Source organism: Capricornis sumatraensis, chromosome 1 (assembly GCF_032405125.1).
Source record: "Capricornis sumatraensis isolate serow.1 chromosome 1, serow.2, whole genome shotgun sequence".
NCBI lineage: Eukaryota > Metazoa > Chordata > Mammalia > Artiodactyla > Bovidae > Capricornis > Capricornis sumatraensis.
Genome location: NC_091069.1, coordinates 60,407,638 through 60,415,033, shown reverse-complemented (window position 1 = coordinate 60,415,033; position 7,396 = coordinate 60,407,638). Strand labels below are relative to the sequence as shown.

Below are 7,396 nucleotides of genomic sequence, written 5' to 3'. Positions count from 1 at the left end.
ATACTGGCTTGTTGAGCTATTATCAGCCCAAGGTTTGAGAAAAGAAAAAAGTTAGTCTTAGGTGAAACCATTTTGAAGAAAGGCAAATTCCAAAGCAAATACATAGTTTCATTAACACAGCTTCATAAAAATTTTTTAATTCTAAAATCAAAATTAAATTTTAATTTTGTATAGAGAAGGGAAAAAAAAATCTGACACTTGTAATTTGTTTCCTCCTGCTGCTTACGAGAAAGATAAAAAAAGTCTGACACTTGCAGCCTATTTCCTCCGTTTGGAGACCCCTGGCCTTTCTGCCTGTTACCCTCTCAATAGCATACAGAAATCTAACTAAAAACCCACCATTTTCCTCATGGAGCTCTTTCCCTCCTGAGTCCTCTGAGATGAACCTCCCATCAGCACTCAGCTGGACACAAGAAACAGGCTCATTTTTCCCTCTTGCAGCGCCTCCTTGCTGCTGGGTACTGAGGCAACCCCGCTCCTATCAGCATGGATGCAGCCCCATTATCCGGAAGCCTAAGCCTTGACCATCCTAAGAAGACAAAGCTCCTACCAGCTGTGTAGGGAGCCAAGTCTGAAGGCAAAACCCTGCGGGTCAGAGGTGAGTCTGCCACCCCCTATACTAGGACCACAGCCTTGTCTAACTCAATGAAACTAAGGCATGCCTGTGGGACCATCCAAGATGGGCGGGTCATGGTGGAGAGGCCTGACAGAATGTGGTCCACTGGAGAAGGGAATGGCAAACCACTTCAGTATTCTTGCCTTGAGAACCCCATGAACAGTATGAAAAGGCAAAATGATAGGATACTGAAAGAGGAACTCCCCAGGTCAGTAGGTGCCCAATATGCTACTGGAGATCAGTGGAGAAATAACTCCAGAAAGAATGAAGGGATGGAGCCAAAGCAAAAACAATACCCAGTTGTGGATGTGACTGGTGATAGAAGCAAGGTCTGATGTTGTAAAGAGCAATATTGCATAGGAACCTGGAATGTCAGGTCCACAAATCAAGGCAAATTGGAAGTGGTCAAACAAGAGATGGCAAGAGTGAACGTTGACATTCTAGGAATCAGTGAACTAAAGTGGACTGGAATGGGTGAATTTAACTCAGATGACCATTATATCTACTATTGTGGGCAGGAATCCCTCAGAAGAAATGGAGTAGCCATCATGGTCAACAAAAGAGTCCAAAATGCAGTACTTGGATGCAATCTCAAAAATGACAGAATGATCTCTGTTCATTTTCAACGCAAACCATTCAATATCACAGTAATCCAAGTCTATGCCCCGACCAGTAATGCTGAAGAAGCTGAAGTTGAACAGTTCTATGAAGACCTACAAACCCTTTTAGAACTAACACCAAAGAAGATGTCCTTTTCATTATAGGGGACTGGAATGCAAAAGTAGGAAGTCAAGAAGCACCTGGAGTAACAGGCAAATTTGGCCTTGGAATGCAGAATGAAGCAGGGCAAAGACTAATAGACTTTTGCCAAGAAAATGCACTGGTCATAGCAAACACCCTCTTCCAACAACACAAGAGAAGACTCTACACATGGACATCACCAGATGGTCAACACCAAAATCAGATTGATTATATTCTTTGCAGCCAAAGATGGAGAAGCTCTATACAGTCAACAAAAACAAGACCAGGAGCTGACTGTGGCTCAGATCATGAATTCCTTATTGCCAAATTCATACTTAAATTGAAGAAAGTAGGGAAAACCACTAGACCATTCAGGTATGACCTAAATCAAATTCTTTATGATTATACAGTGGAAGTGAGAAATAGATTTAAGGGACTAGGTCTGATAGATAGAGTGCCTGATGAACTATGGACGGAGGTTTGTGACATTGTACAGGAGACAGGGATCAAGACCATCCCCATGGAAAAGAAATGCAAAAAAGCAAAGTGGCTGTCTGAGGAGGCCTTACAAATAGCTGTGAAAAGAAGAGAAGCGAAAAGCAAAGGAGAAAAGGAAAGATATACAGACTCTGATGCTGGGAGGGATTGGGGGCAGGAGGAGAAGGGGACGACAGAGGATGAGATGGCTGGATGGCATCACTTTCTCGATGGACGTGAGTCTGAGTGAACTCCGGGAGTTGGTGATGGACAGGGAGGCCTGGCGTGCTGTGAATCATGGGGTTGAAAAGAGTCGGACACGACTGAGCGACTGAACTGAACTGAACTGTGGGCCACCAGAGAAGAGCTGGCAGCACCGCACTCACAAACCCCAGAAGTCTCATCCAGAAGGCAGCTCTGCTGTGTACACTAAGACTGCAAACCCAAACTGAAATGGAGCCAAATATCTCCATGACCCTTCTCAAAACATGGCTAAGGAACAATTAAAAACTATATGGAATGCAGCCATAAAAAGGAACACATTTGAGTCAGTTCTAATGAAGTGGATGAACCTAGAGCCTATTAAACAGTGAAGGAAGTCAGAAAGAAAAAAAAGAAATATCATATATTAAAGCATATATATGGAATGTAGAAAATGACACCAACAAATCTGTTCACAAAGCAGCAAGAGAGATGCATACATAGAGAACGGACTTACAGACAAGGGTGGGGGACAAGAGGGAGAGGATTGAGATGAATGGAGAGAGCAGCATGAATGCATATGCACCAACATATGTAAATAGACAGCCAATGGGAATCTGCTGTATGACTCAGGGAATTCCAACTGGGGCTCTGTAATAACCTAGAGAGGTGGGACTGGGCGGGAGGTGGGAGGGAGATTCAAGAAGGAGGGGACATATGTACACCTATGGTTATTTCATGTTGATGTATGACAAACCAAACCAATATTGTAAAGCAATCATTAATCAATTAAAAATAAATAACTTTAAAAATATGGAATGAATTTAACATAAACAGAAATTTTGCAATTGACACCACAAATCAATTAAAAAACTATAAAAATTTTAGAAAACAACAAAAGGTCTACACGACCTTCAGTCTGGTGATGAGTCCTAACAACAAAAAAGCCAACTTACCAAATGTTTAATATAAATTAATTAAAACATTGACATTTTAAAATTTATACACTTACTCTGTGAAGGACCTTATTCAAGAAAACCAAAAGACAAACTGTCGAGGGAACCACTGACAACCTGCCCTTGCCAGGCACCAGAGAAACCACTTGCAGGAGTCATCTTACAACAGAAGGTCCTGACAAGGAACAAGGAACTAACAAGCTACCACCAACCAGAATTCAGGAAAGGTCAAAAGGAGACAGGAGACTCCAGTCCATAGGTCCTACCAACCTCCCAGGATCCCCCTTGCTGGAATCCATCTCAACTGAGTGATGCATGTGCCTCCAGGAAGGATTCCAACTCAGAATGACTAGCCAGAGACAAACTGTGAGCCACGCATGGCAGAGCAGTTCTCCCAGTTTCCCTCACCCTCCTGCCCTCTGCCCCAGCACCCCTTCCCAATAAAGTCTCTGGCTTTGACAGCACTCGTCTACCTGGACAATTCATTTCAGACTGAAGATGCATTCCATAGTATTGCCATCTTAAGTCTTTCCATCACTGTGGAAGAAGATTCAATATGAATTACAAAAGGCCTTTAGGAGAAAATACATAAGTTGACCCTAACAGACATGTGGAATTTGACTCCAAAGAGCCAAAACAATCACATGAGTCTAGAGTTCAAAGTTCCTGTGTGTGTGCTGTGCTAAGTCGCTTCAGTCATTTCTGACTCTTGGCAACACTATGGACTGTAGCCCACCAGGCTCCTCTGTGTATGGGATTCGCCAGGCAAGAATACTGGAGTGGGTTGCCATGCCCTCCTCCAGGGGATCGTCCCATCCCAGGAACATCAGCAGTGGCAGGTAGGTTCTTTACCACTAGTGCCACCTGGAGCAAAGGTGCCTGAATGGAGATCAGGAAAACCCAGTTAAGAGAAGGGACTCGGGATCAGGAAAGGAAGTGAGGGAAGGAGGCTCATATCACATTCAGGGAATCCCAGCAGGTAGTTCTGTAGGTGGAAGAGAAAGAGGAAGCCAGCTGGAGCTGTGTAGAAGATGAAAGAGGGAACTAAAGCAGGGACCCCAACCTCTAGGATTTAATGTCTGATGATCTGAGGTGGAGCTGATGTAATAATAATAGAAATAAGTGTTAGTCACTCAGCCATGTATGACTCTTTGTGACCCTATGAACTGTAGCCCACCAGACTCCTTTGTCCATGGAATTCTCAAGGCAAGAAAACTGGAGTGGTTTGTCATTTCCTTCCCCAGGAGATCTTCCTGACCCAGGGATTGAACCCAGGTCTCCTGCATTACAGGCAGACACTCTACCAACCGAGCCAGCAGGAAAGACCATAGAAATAGAAATAGAGTGCACAATAAATGTACTTCACTTGAATCATCCCAAAGCCTTCCCCCACCCCTGTCTGTCAAAAAGTTGTCTTCCACAAAAACCCCCAAAGTCAAAGAAGGAACTTCAAGTGTACTCAGCTGTCCCAAGTTGCTGGCTTAGGGAGATGCTGGATCAGGGGTGTCCCAAGAGATAGAACTTCCCTCACATGGGGTCCTCAACAGACCTCCAACAGCCTTGGAGATGATGGGAGAGATCTGCTTCATTTTTTAAAAATATCCTGGTGGGATAAACTTAAAACTTGGCAATTCTGTTATAGTCCTCCTAATAAAAAGAGTTCTCTTTCTTTACTAGTCTGTGAAGTACCAACTGTGAGGACCACTGTTCTAATATATCTCATAGTGTTGCTGACACTATGGATATAATTATGTGAAACTGAACTTATTCAATAAAAACTATAAAGCACCTGCCCTGTGCCCAGCATTCTCCCAGGGTTGGGGATACAGTGAAAATTCTCCATAAGATGCACAACTGGTAGGCACATTCTTTAAAAAAGTCTTTTACATTTTCACCAACAGTTTATCCTCAATGTTAACACTTGCCAATTAATGACTATGCTGTGTAGGAAGCTCATTAAAAACCCAGAAGCCAGGGCTCCTGGATGGATATGCCATTCTCCATATGCCAGTCCTCCACCCTCTCTGGGTCTCAGTTTCCTCACTTGTGAAAATATGGCCATCCAACTATAATTCATTCCTGGAACCCAAGCCTATTGAGGGGGGTGGGAAATATCACTCAGGCCTACTCTAAGGCCTGGATGATAGATCAGATTTAAAGAAAAATATGTCATTGATGGCTTTCAGTCAAACAGACAGATACAATGAAGGAAGGAACCCCTGGCCCTGTATTTGCCTGAGGACCTAGTCTTGGGAATTTTAATACATCAAGAGATGGCTCTGAGCAGGATTTCCACAAAGAGTATCCATGCAAAGGACAACCCTGCAGAGCTTTGCGCCCATCAGCCACAGGAAGAGACTGCTTCCCAACAGCCAGCAGCATTTACAAGTGACCTCCCATGGCCTCTGACAAACTACAGCGGCACCGCTGGGTTTTCTGCTTCCTTCCCTCACTGTTTTCTCAAAAAATGCACATTTCTTCACAGAATGCCAGAGTGGAAGGAAAATAGGCCTTCAACTTTTAGACCTCAATTTACAAAAAATTTAGAGGTTCTAGGAGTTTTGTTTTTAAATTAAAGGACCATATAATTTAAAATTTTTTAATATTCTAATTATTCAGTTACAAGACACCCAACTCATTGCACAGGGTCACCATGGAAAGGCCCCTCTTGGTGGGACAGCCACTGATTGCACCATGAAAGGGCACCAAGGTGCCCTCCTCCCTTCTCTTCTGCCTGGGTGGCTACCAGGTTTTTAAATCCATGCACCTTAGCAAGTTTCTAGGGTGCAATTCGGAGACCCTTCCCTTTCCCATCCCAGCAGGTGGCCAAGGGCCCGCTGGGCTGCAAAAGTGTAGGAAGGTTGGGAGGGCGCAGCCGGCCAGATTGGGGGTTGCGGGGTCCCAGCAGGTGAAATCACCATGCAGGATAAACCCTTGGACTTCCCGTAGGCCAAGGATGACTCTCTCAGAGCAACGTCCCCTCTCAGGGTCTGCAGAGAACCTCGCTGGGGGCACTAGGCTGCTTGGGAAAACCACAGAGGACGGAGCTTCATGCGAGCGGGTAGGCTTGGAAATGTCCTCAAAGCCTTTACTTCAAAAGCAAGCCCTTTCTGCGACCATCAGGTTAGGGGCTCCGAGACTGTGCCAACAGGTAGGGTGTAATACGTGGCTCCCTGCTCCACTGTCCGCCACCGAGTGCCATTCTCCTACCTGTAGTCCGCACCCCTCCGCTCTGCGCACGGATGCCAATCAGGAGCCAGGATCCCACGAAGTGGGCGCTCGCAGCCACCGCACATTGGCTCCCAAGATCCCTGCCAGCTAGCCTGGGATGAATGGCAAGAGCAGAGGGGAGACACGCAAGCACGCGCCAGGTGCCCTCCGCCCCTGACTCACGCCTCTTCCGCTCCACCCTGACACACCTACTTCAGGGAGAGGTGCGCGGGCCTCGCTGGTGCGCCCAGGTGAAACACAGCCAATGCCGAGAAAATCCCACACCGCCAAGACTGCGTCCACGTGGAGCCACAGATTTCCTCCCCTCCCCCAGCAACATACACACCCCAAACTGCACTGCGGAAGGCTGGAGCACTTAGGGCTTGGAGTGCCCTCCCCTGCAAGCGACAGGGAGGAACCAGTGCACCTGTAACGCCACCTGTGATGCCCAGGTACGGAACTCCCCCTGTATAGAGACCACGCCAGGCTGAACTCACTGAGACCAATGCCACCAAGAGGACCAACCACCTGGCAGACCTGGCTTGGGCCAGGGTGTGCTGCAAGCCCCTGCAAACACACACGTTTTTAAATGGAAAAAGGATTTCAGTAAGACATCTTATCTTCTCCAGATAAGACATACAAATGGTCAACAAGCATGTAAAAAATATTATCCATCATTAGCCATGTTCAGTTCAGTCCCTCAGTGGTGTCCGACTCTTTGCGACCCCATGAACTGCAGCACAAAAGGCTTTCCTATCCATCATCAACTCCTGGAGCTTACTCAAACTCATGTCCATGGTGTCGGGGATGCCGTCCAACCATCTTGTCCTCTGTTCTCCCCTCTCCTGCTGCCTTCAATCTTTCCCAGCATCAGGGTCTTTTCCAATGAGTCAGTTCTTCACATCTGGTGGCCAAAATATTGGAGTTTCAGCTTCAGCTCAGTCCTTCCAATGAATATTCAGGACTGATTTCCTTTAGGATATACTGGTTCATCTCCTTGCGGTCCAAGGGACTCTCAAGAATCTTCTCCAACACCACAGTTCAAAAGCATCAATTCTTCTGCACTCAGCTTTCTTTACGTCCAACTCTCACATCCATGCAAGACTACTGGAAAAACCATAGCTTTGACTAGATGGACCTTTGTTGGCAAAGTAACGCCTTCCTTTTTAATATGCTGTCTAGGGTGGTCATAGCT

At 45.9% G+C, this 7,396-nt stretch overlaps 1 non-coding gene across 1 annotated transcript; it reads right to left on the bottom strand.

Moving 5' to 3' along the window:
• Positions 1 to 4,240: 4,240 nt before the first annotated feature.
• Positions 4,241 to 4,313, bottom strand: TRNAY-GUA (transfer RNA tyrosine (anticodon GUA)). The gene has a single exon. It is a non-coding gene; the product is annotated as a tRNA-Tyr (tRNA).
• Positions 4,314 to 7,396: the final 3,083 nt, after the last annotated feature.